Source organism: Falco peregrinus, chromosome 6 (genome assembly GCF_023634155.1).
Source record: "Falco peregrinus isolate bFalPer1 chromosome 6, bFalPer1.pri, whole genome shotgun sequence".
NCBI lineage: Eukaryota > Metazoa > Chordata > Aves > Falconiformes > Falconidae > Falco > Falco peregrinus.
In genome coordinates this window covers 79,754,271-79,775,695 of record NC_073726.1, presented here as the reverse complement: position 1 = coordinate 79,775,695, position 21,425 = coordinate 79,754,271, and the positions used below count along the sequence as shown (strand labels likewise).

Sequence of the window (21,425 nt, the reverse complement as noted above, 5' to 3'; positions counted from 1 at the left end):
GGAGCCAGTGACCCAGGAGGTCCCATCCCTTCCCATGCTCTTCTTTTCTTTCCATGCTCCCTTCTTGCTGTCACACATCTAAATTTAGGCTGTAAACTAATTTTAACTGTAAGGGGCACAGGGTTGACTCTTTTGAGTGTCTGACACACTGTAGGAGCAGAGTAACTAAAACACAAATGCTTACGTAAATTCATCTTTGATTTTGTAATCAATTTAGTTCACTAATTTGTTGCAGGGATTGGCTGAAGTAACGTGCCAGAATTTTTACTGCCTCTCTGCCATAAAACTGACAAGCGTAGGTTTTCTGTTTTTGTTTTTACTTCCTTTCAAGTGTAATAACTTCCCTTTTCATAAAATGCCAACATATTCTTTTAAAACTGTCAGGCTGCCATCGACCTGGTCATGATCCAGTGCCAGGCCATAGCCAGACAAGATGAGTTACAAGGTAATCTCTTCCCTGCCAAACAATACAAAGATATTGGCACCTTTCTCACGGCTGCAAATCCGCTCAAAGGGCCACAGAAATCAGAAACCCAAGAATCACTTCTTCCTTTTTTTGGTGTTTGCCTTGCAAGGGAAGTGGTGTTCTGCAAGGAACCTAATGTTTTCATTAACAGCACACTGGTTTCTTCCCTTTCTTCAAGCCTTTTCCTCCACTAAAGTCCTGGATATGATTTTAATGAAATTGAGGATACCCTCCCCCCCTCCAAGTTACACACTGGATTCCTGATGACTGGTTTCAAGGAAATGCTACTCCCGAGATGAAATACAAAGCAGCTGCACAACTTTGGCAGGGGAGACTGCAGAAATGCCACCAGAAAGTGAATCGCTGTCTCAGCCTGACTGGAAATGTATCAATATTTCTATTCAGGAAGGCCATGCAGCAGTGGAGACCATCCCCTACATCATGTAGAAAAAAATAGTACAAAAGGCCACAGAACTGGAACATTGACCCCATTTTTTCCCATATGACTGACATTGGAAACGAGGCTTTTCAAAATCCATCAGCTGGTAAATTAATGCATCAGCACAGTCAGAGTTTTAAGACAGATCTTTAAAGCAGCAATAGCTTCATGTGATTTTGAGACTGTGCCTACATTCTTTGCTCCTACATACCTTCAAAATTCCTGTTGCTTTTAAATGATTTGAGATGTATGTGGGTAGTACTGAACCGCCACCTCCTACCTCTATCCCTCACCTGGGATTTCAAAAGGGCATTTTAATTTTACAGCCTTTCAATTTTACAGTTCTGAAAGGGCATCAATAATTGTGATGGAAACAAGTGTCTCCATGTGGTACTTTCTATGTCCCTTACCCTAGTCAATGCAGAACCCAAAACTTTGCACATGCAGAGAATGGGTAAAGACTACAAGAAGATCCAGTTAGTGCTGCTGGGAAAATTTTCTTTTTTAAAGCAATTTTAATTGTATGACCATGAAGTATACAGCCAACCTAGAAACATCAGTGCATCAATCCTTCCTCACCAATTTATTGAGCAGCACGGCACTTTTATGGTGGCTAAGCTGAGAAAAGTTAGCCTGGACGCTGACTGAAGTCAAGCTAGTAGCACCACTAGTAACAGATTCCTGGAGCCAGATTCTGCCTGCAACTCAATGTGGACAACTCCGTGTTTCCAATAAGGTAGAACGGAGGTAAATTAAAGGCAGGATTTACATCCACAGTAACAAAATAGTTAACAATGCCAAGTCATATTCCAAAACGGAGACAGCTGCACACTTCAGCAATGCTTACAGCAATAAAAGTAGTAAATACTATTTTCTTTCACAACAGCAAGCTTATAGGGATATATTATCAGGTATTTGCTGATAATGGTGTGTAATGGAGCAATAATGGTATGTTATGAAGTGATAATGGTATGGAGGAAAGGTGAAATTTTTTCAGTACAACTTTTCAAAGTAGAAATGTCCTCTGGAAATCATTGGGTTAACTAATATATTACTGATACTTATTGATATTACTGATAATTACTTGCTATTAGAACAAATACACATGTGTAAGCACACACAGTACTGTGAAAATGCCCACACAACTAATATCCATCACACACATCCTTTTTGAAAACTTGGACTAGAGTTGGAATGTAGTCAGCTTTGGGCTCTACACAAACTATTTAGCAATATACAATAGTCCTTCAATCAAGGATTTGGGCAAGGTATTACCTTTGGGAAGCCTGAATAAGAATTCATAGCAGTAGGTTACGGCTCTCCAGGCTGGTAAGGGTACATAACATAAACACAATGCCAGTGTTTGCATCCTTTAATCCAACACGAGGTATCATTAGAAAAGTAATGTTTGCAGTCATGTTAGAAATCATAAATCCCAATGCATGCATTATTAGAGAGATGGTAGATGAATATCAAACACACTGATTTTAAGGTATGAGTCTGAGACAAGCGTGCAGAAGATGATAGTAAAAACTTTCGCAATACTGCAACTCAATCATTCTGGAAGCATGAAAAGAATGATTAAAGAAAATAAAAAAAGAGAAAGGTGACACAGCTCACTGAAAGCATGAAGTGATTTGGGAGTTTGTCTAGTTCTGCTTAGGAAGCTAAATGAACCACTCACCAAGGGAAAACGATATCTAGTAAGGAAAGGAAATCAGATGAATACACAATTTACACACTGTCTAGATAAGAGATATTTACCTTTAGATAACTTTAAACTTAACTACTGAAATCGAGTCTTTCCGGTCTCCAAAACTCTTGTGACTTAGACCAACATCTTAATAGCTCTAATCCATGTAGCTGGAGATGGGGGGGGGGGGGGGGGGGCGGGGGGGGCGGGGGAGGGAAAGAAGAAAATCAAACAGAGCTTGAGGTACTCTGCACTCCAACTCGTTCTGTTACTGGATACACAGCAAGATAAGGTACATTCAATAAGGAAGTCGTCAGGCAATCTTCTGCCTATAGAGTACTCCAAACAAAGTAGTCCTTTTTTTCTTGCTAAGTACATTTCATTTGAAAAGTTTAACTAGAAAATGGGATTATATTAACAACAATTTTCCAGGGAGAGTTGCACTTCGGCTGCACTCCAAAGCTCACTGCAAAATATTAGACATGCAAGTTACGGTGATGGAGAAACCAAATTTCCACTCTTAAATTTATATAGTATAATTAGTAATAAATCCACTCAGAAAAATATTTTTAAAATATTTTAGTGGTTAAGCAGCACCTTCCTTTCTGATGACATAATGCTATTCTTTACATCAAATCCAACCTCACTCAATAGTTGTTTTTGATATTAAAGTGGAGGCTGGTAGTATGAAAGAATATTAAAACTGATGTAAAATTTAATTTTACATGCTCTTCAAGGCATCTTTTCAAAGCGGTAAGCGTTGTCTTGATGTTATTGGAATCCAGTTTCCTTGCTAATACATGAAAAGCCTTTAAAGTTTTCATGCATAGAAATGTCGGAAAAGACCCTTTAGATTGAGTCCAACCACTTCTCCCAGTCTTCTTGTTGTTCTTCCTCATGTTTCCTGGAAAGCAACAACATACTAGCACAATACTTGTCAGTGAATCATGTAAACCCGAAATGTTTATGAACGCAATGATAATTAAAATGTACCCACTGGAGTGGGTCAGGCATCAGCCCCAGAATCATTTTCCTCTTGATCTGTACTAGTCTCCATGAAATGGCCTACCATAATCCCAGTGAACTCAGGAGGACAAAGCACCGACGACCTCATTTTGCACACTGTACCCAGAGCCCCAAGGTTTTTTGGACAAAAGCATGTGGGAGAGTGTGGGGCAGCGGTAAAGGGGAAAGCCCTGTCCTGTCAATCAGCTTGCCGTCTCTTCTTCCAGGTGAAACCTCATATAAAGAGACTACTGCTTTGGTGCCAAAGCTATAACAGAAAATAAATTACTAACCTAAAAGACTAACCTTATAAAAGACTAACCTAACTCCTCTTAAGGAAAGGACTTGTTCTTTTTAGGAAGTACCATATGCTGTAGGATGTATAGAGTAAGCATTAATTATGGACAAAGATCTAGGTGCTGCATGCACCTAGAAAATAAATTTAGTTCTTGCCTCAGAGAATTTCCAAATAAAGAGGTTAAGAGAGAAGATTTTGATTCAGGCAGACAAGTAAAGGACAAAAGATGCAGAAGGACAAAGGAAGAGAACAGCCTTGTGAAAGTATCTTCAGGTAGGTACTACCTACCAAGCTGTAGACAAAACTTTCTTTTTAGGCATTCTTGCAGTGCAGGCTCAAGGAAGATTTTGAAGGAAAATAACATAATACATGATTTTGTATGACTATAGAAGAATCCTCTAACATACAAATAGCAGCAGAAGAGAAGCTTGACATATTCAGCATATGGCAATGAATAATTTTTAATAGTCTTTACTAAAATAGCTCATGAAATATCAACCAACATACCTTGAGCACAAGGTGATGTCCAAACAAATAAAAGTAATTTTAAAACATTTCAGCCTCTACTGTTTACATACTCTTTAGCACTAATGTTGAACCACTCTGGTTTTATTTTAGCAGGCAACAGCACTTTATTAACACTCTAAAACTTCAAGTTTCCTCAAAAATGCCTTCAGCATGCAATTTGGATGACAGCCAGGCATGAAAAGCCACCTCTGACTGAAAAGTATTTAAAAGATGGAATGGATTTTGGAATGGAGAATATGCAAGTTCAGTTACCTAAGTCTTATGAAAATACAGCAAATATGAAGAGTAGATGGTGTGCCACAGGGAAAAGTCTTACACAGGTTGATTGCCTAATCAACATTTCTTTCATGAACACACTCTTGCTCATAGCATTCTGGTGAGTAAAGTAGCACCAGTGGTTTGAGTTACATTCACATGCCAATTCAAATTTTAACTTTATTTAATATATTTGCTTCAAAGAAGAAACAGACCCATAGTAATATCTCAACCTACCTTAATCCCCCCACCACAGGCACTCTACATTTGGGAGGGGATCACTTCCTGCAACATTAATGGGAGTGTGAAGAGCCTGCATATGAACTGAAACATTTACCTAGTAGCTTTTTAGAAAGTCATTTACCTTGAGCACGTATCCCATTTGCCCCATGCTCTATCAGTGTGGCAGAGCTCACGGCAACACGGTGGTGACTCTCTCCACTTCAACTCCAAAAGCAGTTGTAAACCTTCACAACCCTGTTTTGCCCTGGGTCGTTTGCTTCAAAGAGAAAAGAAAAAAAGGAAATAGAAAAAGCAAAACCAGGGCACAGCATTAGCATTGTCCTTTTCATTCCTGCAGCTGACCAGGAGTGAGGATTAGCTTCCTTTCCGAAATCCTCTGGCCTTTAGCCTTCACAGGCCTGAAGAGAAACAATGGAATTTTGCTTGTTCCTCTTCCTGAGGGTTGAAAACGTGAGAGATTTTAGGAATGGAACCAACAGGAGAGGGAAAGCGTTCTCACAACCAAGTACTGCCTTCCTTGCATTCTTTCCCAGCATTCATGGGACAGGAAAAAAGAGCCAGAATAAAGTGCCTACCCTGCCACACCTGGCCATTATTAATTATGTAGTTAATCAAACCGGAAAGGACACACAACCTAATCTAAGCAGAAACTTGGACAAAACCCGCTCTGTTTCACTGTTGATCTCCCACTGCTTTTTCTGTGTGGGTAGTCAGGAGCTGTCATTTTCAGGCTGCGTGGACAGGCAAGAGCCAGAACGGACATATTTAACCTGGGAGGAGGAAAGGTGAGATTTACGGTGAATGGCAGGAGCCAGTTACAAACTAAACACCTGTCATATTAAATAGAAAGATACCTGCTATCTACCGAAACTCTGCAAAGCAGAGTCTGACCCCACCTACAGAGAGCTTGAATTACAGGATATTTGTTATAACAAACAGAAACATACTAGGGAACCCAAGCCAGGAGTCAGGCTGGGCAGAATGTTGCAGCTCTCTCCCCAAGGGGACAACCTTTCCCCCAGTGCAAGGAGCAACCCTGCCACGGAAGAATTTGTTATTTGTGTAGCCAGTCTCCTTTTTCTCCCTTGGCCCCAAGGCTGGGGGAAGGTAAGGTGTCCTGCTGTTTGTGGCTACGGTCCCATGGGAAGTGCTGCCCCCCCTCATATAGGGAACTGAAAATAAAATGTTCTGTGTGAACTGCAGAGATTCGTCAAAATTCTTCAGACAGGACAAAGGCTAAGGCTATCAATGGGAAGAAATTCTCTGCACTGCACATAAAGAGTCAGTGTGCAGTAGCAGAGGGAAGCGAGGAGTCCTTGCTCATTTGCTGTCCTTCACTTGCAAGACAAAGAAATCACAGTCATGCTGTCACCATTTGCGCAAGGTGAAAAAGCATTTCTTACCATCCTGAGTCTCTAAATGATCATCTGGAGAGTGCGTCCTAAAGACCAGCCCAAAGGTCCTTACCTGAAGCAGCTGGGGAACTCAGAACCTTCACAGGCACCCAGGACTGGTTTAAGGTGGCAAGAAGCAGGATCGCCACAGGAGTGCAGGGCACGCACTCACTTCTTGGAATTCAGCCTGTCATCTGCCATGTTTTGTGTCTGGCTGGTGAGAGAGCACGGCCCAATTCTCTTACAAGACATGTAAACAAGACTAACGGCATCAGAAGCATTACAGCAGGGCAAAGGCGATAGGAAAAGGGAACTTGCTCCGTGATTACTTGACGTAAGGTGGGTGAGAAAACAGATCCCATCTTAGGGAACTACTATATAAAAGCATGCCAGGTTAGATCAAACAACTGGCCTACCCGATATCCTGCCTCTGATGGTATCGAGCAGCATGGGTAGGTGTATGAGAAACACAGCAAGAATAAAACAATCCTCCTTGAGATATTCCTTCTCAGCTTCCAGCAATCTTAAGTATTATGGGGGAAAAAAGGAAAAAAAAAAAAGAGATCATATTCCTGCTGATCTGCTTCGTGGTCCTGTGCAAATCACCATCCTTGGGTGCCTACTTTTGTTTGTCCTCCTTCCGTCAACTTTTTCTCCTACTCATTCAAGACTGAAGCACGCCTAGGCAAGGGTTGCCTTGCAACACATATGAATGGCACTCAGCACAAACAAGCCCTCATCTTGGATGGCCCTCCACATGGTCTACAGAGGAAAATGTAGGTTAAATTCCATTCTCATCTAGAAAAGTTAAACAAAAAAAAGGAACAACTTGTGTTCTGCTTCTGGATGCAAAACCAGAGGGATTGATAGACAAAACCCCATCAGTATGTAACCTCTCCTCACTTCTACTGCTGCCAGAAAAACAAAGGAACTGAAAACATAACTTTTTGCAGCTTTTTTCCTTTCCATACAACGTCACTAGTGTAGAATACATTCAGAAAGTAAGCTGCATTTGCAATGACTATACAATCTGATGATCCATTAGAGAACCAATACAGCACAGAGGATTGAGAGGCCAGTAACTGCTTTCCATATACAAACTAAATATACTATAATTATTTTCATCATCTTACTTACAAAAAAATCAGAATTTTATTTGAAGGCATAGTTTTAGGAAGCAATGGCAAGTTAAAGCCACAGCCTCAGCGTAAACTAGTTGCTTTCCAATGTACTTGCATACCATTATCAAAAGTGCATGCAAGCAGCTGAAAGGTTAAACAGCTATAATTGAGAGGAAAATCTGGCCTGGTCTCTAAAATCAGGCTGAAATGATAGTTAGATCCATATTAAGTACAGCTTCCCCCCAGCTCCCCCCCCCCCCCCTTTTTTTTTTTTTTTAAAAAAAAGCATCCAACCCATTAGTTTCCTAGCTTAAGTCTCTCACTGAAAACACTTTAAAATCTGATACTAAACAGCTCAGCCATAGTCCTGATACAAAATACAGTACTACAGATGACACACTGGGAAAAATAAAACAAAATTAACATACCAATGTTTGTGGCTGGACCACTATACCATTACTGGCATTTTGCTTATGTAGTGATTCCATTGGTGTTTTGCATTACATGGCAAAACCATAGGTTCCCCTTCTAAGAAAAGAATTGCTTAATGTGCCAAATGGTACATCTGGAGAATAGCACTGCCAGCCTGCAATGTTTAAAAAAAAAAAAAAAAAGGAAAACAAAAAGATTAATCTGATGCCTGCTGGCTAGGTTTCTAAATGATGATGCTCCTCACAATATTCCTGTTGAGAATCATATTTTGGTAACGTATTGTCTAAAGCTTTCAGGCTGGAAAGCATCTTTAATCCATTATTCTACGGATTTTTATTTTTTTGGCAAATCCTGTAGCTGCAGGGAAGACGACTGTGGTTTTGGTGAGATAACATGTATTATTAGTGCCTTGATTTAGCTTTTTAATTAAAATATTCTGTTGCCTTCCACTGTCAGAGACACTATCAGGCACAGAATTTGTTTGATCTTTGAATGGGTATAACGTAAAATGAAGCCTTTTGCCTTATAGTGTGGATTTAGTGTCATACGGTACTTTAGGTTCAGCATATACATCAGAGAAAACAGGTAGAAAGGATCTATCAGATCATACATGGTCCGTTACAACATGTTTTCCCAAACTGTATTACACTACTACTGCATAAAGTCTAGTCAGCCCTTCCAAGCAGTGGCTTTTGCTACTTCTTTGGAAGGTTACTGCACCAAGCAAGTTGCTCCTGGCAATGGGATTCCTGCATGGGGGGACCTCCACGCCCTATCTGCTGTTACAGGGCACTGGGTGGCTAAAAGGCTCTGACTGCACAACTGCAAGTGGAGACCTGAGGTGCAGCAGACCTCCATGTGAAGTTTTTAATTTAATTAGTTTCAAACTATGCCTCCTTTTGAAGCGTTTTCTTCCTGACATTTTCACAGAAACAAAGAGAAAAAATCCCAAGCATTTTAGACCGGAGATTAAAGTATGCACAGAATGATACAAGCAGCAGCCAGATCTGCTATGATTTGATGCCAGTGATATAAAATATAACCTCTATTAGCAAAAGTAACGTAACAGAGGTCACGGAAGATTCTACTGCAGCATAGCACACAAGTAATTCATGGTAGGTTCAAGACATCACCAAACATATCTATCCCAGCAGACAAGCAGGGCAAGGCAGGGATAGAAAGACGCCTTGGAGCAAGGCTCTGCATTGCTAAAGCTGTGCCAAACCATCCCAGAATACAACTGTGCAAATCTGCAGCCGTTTCAGAAGCTGAAGGAGCTTTCTGGTTTTGAGGTTTGTAACAGTCCCTGCATTACAAAAGGCCATCCAAAGAATACGGATGATTTTTTTCCACTAAAGGTGAATGATTTTCCAACTGAATACCTCCCGGATTCAATGGTTCTGGGCATGCTTTCTGGAGTTTTTGGAAAGATACATACATGATAGATCTTGGAGCAAAAGTTCCCAAAAGCATTGCTCTGGAGTTGTTCATGACCAGTCTGAAACAATCTGTGGACCATAGTGTACACTCAGTGGAGAAAAAAAGGTGATGCCTTTTTCTAAAGAGTATTTCACAGCAAAAAATTCCATAGAGCAAGCAGAGATAGTTGAGACAGGGTACCTAATATGGCAATACAAATGCTTCAGGGATGACACATCAGTGCATGTGACAATGTAGACACAACACAGGTAAAATATTTGAAATTCTGTAAGAGGCTACGGGTCATTATTACCAGCTTGCACTGCTAGGTTAGGGCTGGGAGAGGGAGGCGAGTAGAGACGTGCCTTTTGGGTTACATCCCTTGGAGGCTGCCTTTATGCTGTGAAATTTCTTATCGGTTGGAACAGAGACACTGATGGAGTTGGCTTGGTCAAAATGCTGGTTTTGAATGGCACGTGTATGGCCACTATTCGCCTTCTTCCCTGCCAGCTTAGGTATATGTAATTGTACAACAGACGTCCCTTCAGCTCTGCTGGGTAGATAAACTACTCCAGTCTTCAACTAGGCAATTACCACTTCCCATAGCATTAATGAATACTGAAAAATAGAATTAAACCCATACTGATCTTTTCAAAAGCGTCTGTCATCATCTCCCCTGCACAGACAAATTGCCAGCCATCACAGGAAGGTTCCGTGTTTTGTAATGTGAATTGTGTAAATTGCTTTGGCATTTATCCATGCTTCCCACATCTGGAAGCACCTCCTCACAAACCGACTACACACATTAAAAGACAGACTTGAAGTTTGCAAATAAGTCAGGTTTGGCAAACAAACTCACTTGTCCTCCAAATGCATTGACATTTTTCATCTCACACAGCAGATCCTTTACTTCCCCAAAGATCAGAATTTTTACATTCCAGAAGGTAGTTTTCAGGATTGCTCTTTAGTTCCTTCCTGAAGAAACATGTTTGAAAATTGATCTTATCTAAGTTATTTCCCTTCTCTGACACAGAATATTAATGGAAATTTGAACAAAGAATTCAGGGCAGCATGCCTGTTGACAAGTGGATGAGGAGTGTCTACATTTAGACACAAGCTATGCAACTTTTCGAACAGCTTTGGCAGACTGATCTCTACAGACCTGATGTTATTTGTTTACTTTCAATGTCCAGACCTGTGCTTCATTTTACTGAACCATCAGCTCTGAAATCTTTCCAGTGACAATTAATGTGCATCTCTTCTTTTAGTCTCAGACATCAGATCTACAAGTATAGCTCTCATGGCATGTATAATGACTTTCTGCTTACTTTTATGTAGTGAAAACATCGTTTTTCCTGAAAAACAATGTAAAGAGTGAAAGAACAAAGTTCACAGTGAAAATACATGTGGCATGATTTTATCCTACAATAATGTAACAGTTCCTTAATATTTAACTTTCATAATAACAGCTAAATTAGATACATGCTTTCAGAGACACAAACTGTTCCAAGCCTTGCTGTTTCACAGATGGTGGATGCAGAGATTAAGCGGCTGGCTGAAAGGAACACAGGAAATCTGTGGCAAAGTCAGAACCTGATCCGAGAACTCCTGATTCCTATCCGTTGTCTGAACCACAAGACATTTGTGTCTTCCAACTTGTATTATTATTTTGTACCTGTACATATTGCTTGCTCTCACCACAACCTGTTAACTGAGCTCTTGAAACCATTAGGAAACACCAGCTCTTATCTTCAATAACACCCATGTTCGGTCTCACAAGCCCTACCCCCACCTCAAACCTGGATGGAGGTCCAGGAGCTCCTTCCACCATCGTTCCCAGACACACAGCACTGACAGCCCTCCCCTCACAGTCCCAGAAGCACACCGCCACAGACATCCCACCTCCTCCCACCCCCTTGAGCACAATCTGCTTCACAATCTATTTGCTAAACCTGCAAATCCGGCAGCAGAGCTGCTGAGCCAAGTGTAGTACGTGAGTTGTCTCTGTTCATTAGTGTCTTGAAGGTACTTGTGGTTCAGAAGCCCCTTTCTGGTCTGGGAGGTCCACGCTCACCCTGGTGCCCAGCAGCTTCATCCAGCCAGCTCTGAGCTGCCACTGCTGTTGGGAGGGACCAATGCAGTAAATGTCACTTCTACAAATACATTTCTGCAGAATTTAAATTCCAGGAAAGAAAATCCCAAAGTGTTTACCTTTATTTGGGATAACTGAGAACATGGAAACTGTAAGACTCTATGGGAGGGATTCAGAAAAATACAACCAGCTGTTAACCACTTCAAGTTACTGCGTGTCAATGGGAATTAAATATGACGTGTGTCTTCAAAAGCCTTTCTGATGTGATTTGCCTACAGCTGCAAAGCTCACACCAGAAATACAATCCAGGAATTGCATACCATTGTGTCCTGGCACCAATCACCACAAACTGGCTTGCTGCACCTTGTGTTCACGTGTGGACTACCTCAGGTTCTTGCTAGGTGAAAAGAAACCATGGTGGTTTGGAAGCCATCAAATCCAGCTTCTACAAATTTGCTAAAACAACTCAGAGAAAAAATGAAACAAACATGAAAAATATTTGTATGGAAGTCTACAGTGCACAGAAAATTTAAAATTAATCACCATTTTAAAACCAGCAATGATTCCTCTTTTAAAAATTCCCTAGTTTTCACGAAGACACATACCTGGATTTATTGTTCCATAAACCAGTTCATCCAGATTTGTTCCTGTTATCCAGATTCCATAATTTACAGTGGACCAAAAAGGAAAAGCTGGATCCTGTCAATGGATGCCAGACAACTTGTGATTAAAAAAGACTTTTGGGATGAAGTTTCCCAAGTAACCATGGAAAAACCACATATTGATCATTTGACTTCAGTGTTCTCCATTTTCCAAGGGAAAGAACATAAAAACATGCATTTGTTTACATCAGGTCAAAAGGAAGTGGTAGAAAGAATGACTGTAATACTGCCCTGTCCAACATTATTGCTTCGCTTTCTCAGCGCCTGCTGATGTTTGAAGTGAATCTGCACAAAGTGTACCTTTGCTAAACTTCTAAAACTATGTGAAATCTCAATTATTTCTGAACAACAAAATCAAAATTAGCTGAAAATAGATAGGCAAAACCAGTGCCATCTTCTTTCTCTCCCTGTCCACCAGCAGGAGCTGGCAAAGCCTATCTGAATCTGTATTTGAACCCCACCAGCACCATTGCAATTTTGTTACTCAGAAACCTCGGAACAATGGAGTTTATTTAAATACTACAAATAATTTCTGGTCCCTGCCTCCAGTTTGATCAGCCTTCATAGAAATGTGAGGAAGCTGTGGAATGGTAACGACAGCAGATAAGGAAAAGAGGATTATCATCAAAGAGACTTACCTTACAGTGATCATTTGCAAATATTTGAGCTATGCCTTCCATTATCATAGCATTCACCATATTCTTTATATTACAGATATAGAAATGCCCAGGAAACATTCATTTCAAACTATGGAGTTATCCCAAAGGTGAACACTTTGAAAAAATAGAATACCTTACTTGTGCTACCTATGAATTTAGTTACACAACATGGAAAACAGGACTGTGATCTTCCTGACAAACGTAAAATGGAAACAAACAGGTCTCGTGTGGAGATTCATGCTGTTAATTTGATTGGTAACCCCTGGAAGACGCTCTGTCATTACCATATTATCCTCCTGTTCCACAGCACATCTGACAATTTATTTCTGACAATTTGCTATTACCCCTGGGTGCACTGGGCAGCCTCCCATGTGTAGCAGGCTCCAAAAGAGCGCACCCCTAAACTCATAGCTCCTCATAGGCTCTCGTAATTATTACAATGAGAAAGGACAAGATGCTAAACATTTTCTGTGAGGCTTCTCCTGCTTAGAAATTCAAAAAACTGGATTTGTAATCTCATGAACTTTGTTACCTCAGCAATAAGACAGGATTATTTTTATAAGTTTTTTTGTTTGGTTGGGTTTTTTTAGGGAGTGATAGGAGACAGCAGGACAGCAGTGAATGAAACAGAAGGTATCTGTTTGGCATTCGGTGCCTGATAGTTGCTAATGTTGTGGGCTGGAACAGTTTGATCTAGAATTTGCCTTAAAAGAGAGAAAAAACATTAATAAATAAAACTAGGTAAGTCACCATGGTGAAGGAACCCTTGGGATCCAGCATTTGGAGAATACTCAGTGGATTGTGCATTCAAGGAGAAGCAGCACTACTCTTCCCTCCATAACCAGCTTCCACACAATGCTCCCGCCCCATCTCCAACACATCCTTCACAGCAACAAGTTGTCCTTGGCATGACCCATGTTTTCAGCTAGTAAAGTCCTCCTCTGTTCCCCCCATTCCCTCAGAAGGCATCAGTTTTCTATTTTAAAAATATCAAGTCACCCTATCTCAGCTGCATTATAAACAAAGACAAACAAAACAACCCAAAACAGTTTTGTGTGTGCGGAACAAGAACAAAACACTTCAAACCCAAACAAGTTTCCAATAAGTCACTCATTGAAATTCAGGAAGAAAAAACCCCAAAGGGTAAAAATACCCCCACGTATCCAAGTTCTCTGAGGCCATTTCTTTCCCTCATCTGTGTTCCATCATCTTCTTCCTTATCCAAAAAAGTTGCGGTGTCCGTGGGAGTATGAAAAAACATTGGTGTGACCACCAAAAGGAACTCTCTGTCTGGCAGCATAAAGCCACGCGTTATCCCGTCTCCAGGAACTCAGCCTTGCTTCAATGGTCATAAATATTCTCTGATGACAAAGAAAAGGGTAGTCAATTCATCCAGACTGAATAATGTTTTAAAACCTTGAAATGCACACGGGGATCTGTGCTCTGTCTCCAGCCAGAATGTAAGATCCATGGGAAGCAACCCCTGACTGGTCTTGCGTGCAGGACACCCAGTGCTGCCCACCTCCATCTGCAGGGTGAGCCAGGCAGGAAAGAGTTTGGCTTCTCACTTTCTGAGGTCCCAACCCAGCTGGTGGCCATTAAATTTATCTGAGGACAGTATGAAGGTTTAAAACCTTCCCAATTCCCTCCCTTGTAAAAACACTTTCTGTTGGGTTTTTTTTTGGTGTTTTTTTTTTTTTGTTTGTTTTTTTTTGCTTGCTGACCTTGTCCCATCTTGAATGTGTATAGGAAGGCAGGCTTTGCATTAGGCAGGCATCACTGGAAGGAGTTTCACAGTGTAGCAAATTAAAATACCATATCCATGAGGGTGATAAGTCTCAATGACATCACTGAATGACCCACAGACACATGAAGGCTGAAGAAAGCATTCAAGCACAGGCTACCTGGTTAATGATAGCTAGTGTATGTGATTAAAGGGCACTCAGAAAGTTAGGTCACCTTTTTAGATACACTCTGCCCTTGGAAGTTTTCAAAGTTTTACAAAACATTTACATACATGTTTTTGAAAAGGAGGAAAGGACAAAAAGAACCCAAACAGCAAACTCACTAGTTACAACACTAACTGTACACTACACTGCATAATCAGAAATCTCCTGATTTTCAAGAGCGTGTTACTTGACGTCCTGTTGCATAAATATTCTGCTTGTGCAAGCAGCTCCACGAGTGATTGGTAATGTACGTCACAGTCTTGCAAAAGTTATTGATGAGAAAATTATCTTTACAACTAGCTTTTATGTCGTCAGTGGAAAAAAAAATCTAAATGTAAATCACTCTCCTCTTTTGGCCTCCCTTTCCACCTTCCAACCCCAAATTATTAATAATATATTTACTATGAATAAATAATAACTTCATGCTTACCTGTATGCCTTCTCATTTTATGATAATCTTTTAAATTGAATTTAATCTTGCCATTCAAGGTAGAAACAAGTAATAAACCAAACCTGTTTATTAGTGTAGTTTTAGAATTATATTCGCATTTCTTCCTTGGAGAATGTAACTACTTGTTGACACAATGGAGGCCAAGCATGCGTTTATGGTGCATGTTATCATTGTGTGGCTAATAGAGGGAGTTTACTTATTCCACAGATGACTGCCACAAGAGAATTTAATTGCTCAATAATGTGTCGATGTACCCATGGGAAGGGTTTCAGTCATCTGAGACCTGTATTGGGAACTTGCCAGGGACCCCAGCACTACCTCTAATTTGCACGAAATGGAAGAATTGTGGCTGTAAGGATAAACAGAATGAGAGAAAAAGTCAGGAAGAGCCAAAAAGGCACCCCAAATCCGAAACTTTGTTAGACTTTCAGATTACATGAATAAATTGGAAGTTAAGTGATTTAAGAAAAAAGTTTTAAAGTTTCTGATTTAAGAGAAAGATTAAAAACACCCATTAGATTAAAAAAAAACTTTTACAATAAACTTAATTTATATTTTTTAAGGGGTCCAGGATGTGGAGAGTATTGCCACCTAGCCATGAGATCCTAGCAGATGTTAATGCCGCCTCATAAAAAATGATTATGACATGCTACTTAAAAAAAAAAAGAAGTAGTATTCCTCAGAAAATCGAACACAGATAGAAGGGAAAAACTGTTATCCAGATGCAGGAAAGAAAATCTGTTAAGAGTATCAAACTTCCAAGGGGACAAGTAAATATGAGTGCTGTGTACTCCAGTACATAAGATGATCTGCATCAGGGAGACATCACCTCACCAAGAATTAAAGGCTCAAAAATAGACACAACACCTGATTGAAAAACTATTTACAGACAATTAAATCTCTGTACCATCTGCACTATGACATTTTTTTTTTACTTATGTATGAAGTATAAGTGCAACATCTGATTGAATACTAGTGCAAGATAAGTAACAGTCAAAGCAGAGTGAAGAGCTCACTGAACGTTGCATATCAAGTAGCACGATGCAGGATCAACTTAAGAGATCAGAAAATTTTCAATACTTCTCAAGGAGGCAGAGAGTCATAGGATGAGATTCAGCTTGGTGGAGGCCCACTTTTAAGTATATAACTCCTTCCATTGATTTTGAGAAGGCTACCCAAATGCTTTAGTTCAGAAACATGCATTAAAAAACAAATAATCTGGGCAAATTAAGGCCTTGGTTAGGAATCCATCATTGGATGTGTTGAGCTTTCCAAACCAATGGCAAGTGTAACTCTTGGAGACCCACGATAATGTAAAGAGACCCCAGAGTTAGAGCAAGAATGACCTCACAGTCCCCGCTGGCTAGGACAAAACTAAGATTTAAAGCCTATCCCAGCATCCCATTGGAGAATTTTTCCTGAATTTTCAAAATGGTTTACAGGATACTTTCCATCCACCTTTTCTCCAGATGCAGTTCAGAAGAACCTGCCCACTCTTAGCACGAAAGGGTTCAGTCCCAACCCCCACAATGAGTCAAATGATCTGATTCAATGAGATGCACCATGTCATGATGTAATGCTCATCTCAGGGCCCATATGTAACCTACTCCATTTTTTGTTTTTTAAATATATATCCATTACTAGTTTTGCTAATTTCACACTAGTTTTTCAAACTAGGCCTTTCCCCCAGACCTCCCTCTATTTCTCCCCCTCACTCCAATATGATTTTTCCCATTTTCAAGTAAGACTTAGAAATCTGCCCAATGGCAGGTGGGTGGAGGCGCTCCAGATACTATGTTTGTTGGTAGCCCAGCAGTTATTTGTGGTTGACTTTTTTTGGTTGCCCACAGTAATTTCCAGGGTGGTGTAAACAGACAGATGTGGGTTATTTTCTGCTATATAGATCACACCATAGAGAGATATCAAAGGGAAAAAAAAAAATCCATGAATAATGCACTAGTGGTAGCGTTTGAAGCTCAGAACTTTAAAGACTGACCCCTGAATTTATTGGTTTCATTGTTGGCTATGGACATTTAGGGTACCATACAGCTTTTGAAATCAAAACATCACTGAAAGGTTTACCAAATATTTAAAAGTTCATACAAAGTGGAAGTGGGCCCATGTACCGGCAAACTCAAAGCTGATCCCGCCCTGACAGCACTTCCTTAACCTTATACACTAAAATTGTTCTTTCCTTCTTTTCCTCACTATCACACGTTGGTTTGCTTTTTCCTTCCATGAGGCATCTCCATGGCACACTGCTGCTGTAACACTGGCAAGCTAAAGGGAAGGGGGCTTTGAGGGTGTGCGTGACAAGGTAGGCCTTTTGCTGGGGTAGATTAGTAAAGCTCCACTGATCTCAGGCTAACTCGTATTAGCCAGGAAATTCTGCTCCATGTTCCCTTTTCCTTTTTTGTTTTTACTGGTACCATTATGCAAAAATGCCTTCTGCTGGGTGATTTCTGTGTGCCTCGTGTTCACACAAGAGACACATTGTGACATTTTCCCCCTTGAGATCAACAAGCAGCACGATTAAAATCACGTTAACTCAACAGTGCAACTTGCTAATCATTCTTCCTCTGGAACTGCTGGCTAAAGCTTTTTTCATCATTTATTTTTTCAGGAGGATTTGTATATGTTTCTGTCAGTCTATTTCAGAGCACGGCAGGTTACGTAGGCGCTCTGGTTCATGGCTGGACATAGATTATTTTAAGCAGAAGGAAAAAGGAGTCTTGGTTTTAACGGCATTGCACTGTCATCTTGCGGTTGCAGTGCTCGGCTCCTGACCCGTATTTGGAAACGCCTTGAACAAGAGCTGGAACAAGAGCTGGACGTGAGCAGGAAGAAACAGCGACTGCCTCACTCCTGGGGCTTCGGTTTGTCTGGGGGCCTTCCTGCCACTCTTGCGACAACAAGGCACACTGACCTTGCAAACTGTTTCCACTTCAGTTCTTTCCATCTCCTTCCTTCCTGAGAGGAGAGCATGACCTCCCCCATAAAACCATCGTTATTTAGAAGACTTCATCTCCTCCAGACTTCCAGTACTTCTACTTTGACTGACTCAAAGACACGTTTTCAGGGCAGCGTTGTGTGCAGCCCTCCTTCCTGCCTGAGCTTTAAAAAGGGAATGCTCTACCACTGCCAGCTCCTGACTGGTTATACATCTGTTTCCACAACTGAGGCAGGGCACGCCAAACACCTTCTTGGCTTCATTCACTGTTTCCAACTTGCAAACAACAACCACTTTTGCTGCTTTTTTCTGGACTGCTCAAGATAACCAGTCTGGGATTCTCCTTGTAGACCTTTCCAATCAGCTCAAAAGAGCTAATTTCCTGAGCTTGCCTAAAACAGAAGAGAAAACTCTGAGCTAGGCTTCCCTTTGCCTCCAGTTGTGCTGTTCCCAGTTAGCGTGCTGCTCTGCCACCTGCCTCCTCGTACCCTCCTGCTGGCTAAAAAGAACCATATTCCAGAGACACACAAAATACATTCTGTCCCAGCAAAGTCTGACCTAATCAACTATCAGTGCATGACGAGAAATGATGAAATAGTAGTCAGCCTAACTAGTTACTTCAAAGTGTGCACCATGATGCTACCCGTAACCTAAACCACAGATTCCAAAAGCTGCAACCTTGTCGTCCTCCTCAAAAGGCAATATATCAATCTCCTGTTATGCAGATTCTTCCTTACCCTTTTACCAATACCAGGAATCAAAAGCTTAAAAATCCATGTTGTTTCTATTTGTGCTCTAGTTATTTCTCCGGTTAGAGAACAAAAACTTACAAGGTCACTATTGTTACCTTCCATTTTGGCTTTTGCATTTGTTTTTTTTTTTTTTTAATTTTGTACTTGAATTGCCTACAGTTTAAAATGGTGTAAACCATGTTTACTTCAACTGTTTTTACATGTGAAAAAATGTCATGGTCTTGCAGATGGATTGCCACAGAAAAACATATGCATTGACCCAAAATCTTACTACCAGCAGAGGGATCCTCTGTGGGCTCTGGAACGCATTAATGCACCATTCAGAATACACACAAGGTTTATACTCCAAAACTCGCAAAATACAATATATTTATTGCAAGGTTCTTTTAAAATACCTTATAGCTGAAAAAAAAAAAAAAAGGTCAGAATTATCTATTTTATCCTCACACTTTCAAAATGAGTACATTTTGGTTTAGCTTCAGAAAAGAACAAAACTTCTTGCAGAGATAAAATATAAAAACACTTCAGAAAGAGGACTGCAAAATCATGGGGATACTGTGGAGACTTTTGGAACTGACAAGCTACCACTGGTGCAATTGCCGTTGTGAAAGGAATGGACTGAAATGTGAAGAATCTTATTTGTGGTAGATTTAGCAGAGATGTTAGGGGATTAATCCGACCGATAATGGGTGCGTGGGGAAGTCCAGGTACAGAGATGCCCCTGAACCCAGAAATCAACTGCAGAGGACAAAGCAAAACCAAACCAAAATGGGGACATGGCTCACAGCTTGATATTGTGGGAGCAGGAAAAGTTGCAGTCTCCCCAGAGGGAGAAAATCCACATGCACACACAATCCAGGCAGCGTCAAATCCCAGCTGCTGCAAGGCTCCAAGAGCAGGGTGCCTTGGCTCTGCTTCGGACAGACCACCTCTAACAGCAGAAGACAGCTTGATGGCTAATTCAGTCCTTCGCCTCACCTACCGATACTGCCAACAAGGCTGCTAATTAGTACTAACTGTGACGGTGGTTTCTGTGATGTGGACAGCTGTTTGTGAAAAGCTGGACTGAGACCACCAACTCACTTCAGACAGGCCACTAAACAGCTATCTGAGGGTAACCACTGGGTCGCTAGCAACTTGGGCTGGATTCAAACTAGTGACTTCGAGGTGAAAAGGCTCCGTATTCAATTACCAGTCCCCTGAGTCATCCCATCCACCCTCTATAGTTATTTTCAAAGTGCTTTAGTAAGCAATATCTGAGGACATTACATGTGTTCAAAATGCTAAAAATACACATCTAAAAGGGAAGAGAAAAGATCAGATCACCCAAAAGGATATTTTCTTTGCTGTTTAAAAAGAAAATAAAGGAAAAAAAGGGGAGGAAAAATCACGATTCCAACACTTTAAGCTTGGGAGGTTTTTTGTTTGGTTGTGGGTTTTTTTGGTTTTTTGTTTGTTTGTTTGTTTTTAATATATAAAAAGCCTTCCCCCACACCCATTTTGCCATACCAATTCATTTCTTGCAAATATCATTAGAATACTAAAGAAAAAGGGACTGTTCGGGGACACACATGCACACAAAATTCCTTTTACCTTTGTATTTTCTAAATAGCCAAATCAACAGTAGAAAGAAGGGAAAAGTACTTTAGGGTGGGGAGTGCCAGAAGGGTAGCAGGAACAAAAAAAAATGCTGAAAGATGGATTAAAAAAAGCCCCACGTTGAAAACAAGTCCTAGGGATCCCACACAGGGCTTCTCAAACTTGCAGATTTGTTTTAAGAGCGACGCTGCCCTCTGGTACCCCAGGATATGGTATTTTCAATGCAGCTCCAGAGGCCACCAATCTATTTTTGTCACCTATCCTGGAATTTGACAACTCTCACCAGGGGCTCGGTTAAACAAGCCTCCAGTTTTTAAACAAAGTGGATTTTAATTGAGAAGCACCTGTGGTGAGAGTCTCTACTGGCATTATTAAAAAGCAAATTTATCACAGAGAATCATAGAGGCAGGGGGTGGGGGAAAGAGTGGGGAGGGGGAGTCCGTGCCTACGTCATACCTGCAACACAGTACCATTCCTTTCATAAAAGTCCCTTGAAGAAATGTGTAGGATTTGACTGCACCCCACGAAGAGTGTTTTTCCCAACAAGCTGTTCCCAGGGTGTTGAAAAGCTATCATTCATAAAAAATTATTGAGGGGGAAGGAGGTAGCAAAGGGGAGTTCAGAAGGCCAGGGACACCAGTGGAAACCACAGAATGAGACCCTCTATAAAGCACGCACCTGTTTATGGCCACCATAATAGCTTAACTAGAAAGCTTAAAGTTCCAAATTGTGGGGGGTGGGAGAAGGGGGGAAAGAGGGAAAGCATAATGGACGCTTGTTCTAATATCAAAATACACTTTAACCCATGGAGTGCAGGCTCACAATGGATGGCTGCAGTTCAGAATAAAGCACTGACAATGAAAAATGCACAGAATTGATGAGGACACCCTTCCGACACATCTTGGTATCATTAAATAGACAGGGGCTTGGGCCAAAGATTGGAGGTGCACCACTTTATAAAGTATATGGCTAAAGCCCCCTGTTTATTAAATAATACTTAATGTGGCCCAGAAAGCAG

At 40.8% G+C, this 21,425-nt stretch overlaps 1 long non-coding RNA gene across 1 annotated transcript; it reads right to left on the bottom strand.

Moving 5' to 3' along the window:
- Nucleotides 1-3,998: 3,998 nt before the first annotated feature.
- On the bottom strand, nt 3,999-16,757 carry LOC114012719 (uncharacterized). The gene is made up of 5 exons (XR_003555377.2): nt 11,706-16,757; nt 7,871-8,028; nt 6,945-7,083; nt 6,738-6,844; nt 3,999-5,183 (listed from the first exon to the last, which is right to left on the bottom strand). It is a non-coding gene; the product is annotated as an uncharacterized LOC114012719 (long non-coding RNA).
- Between the last annotated feature and the right edge of the window lie 4,668 nt (nt 16,758-21,425).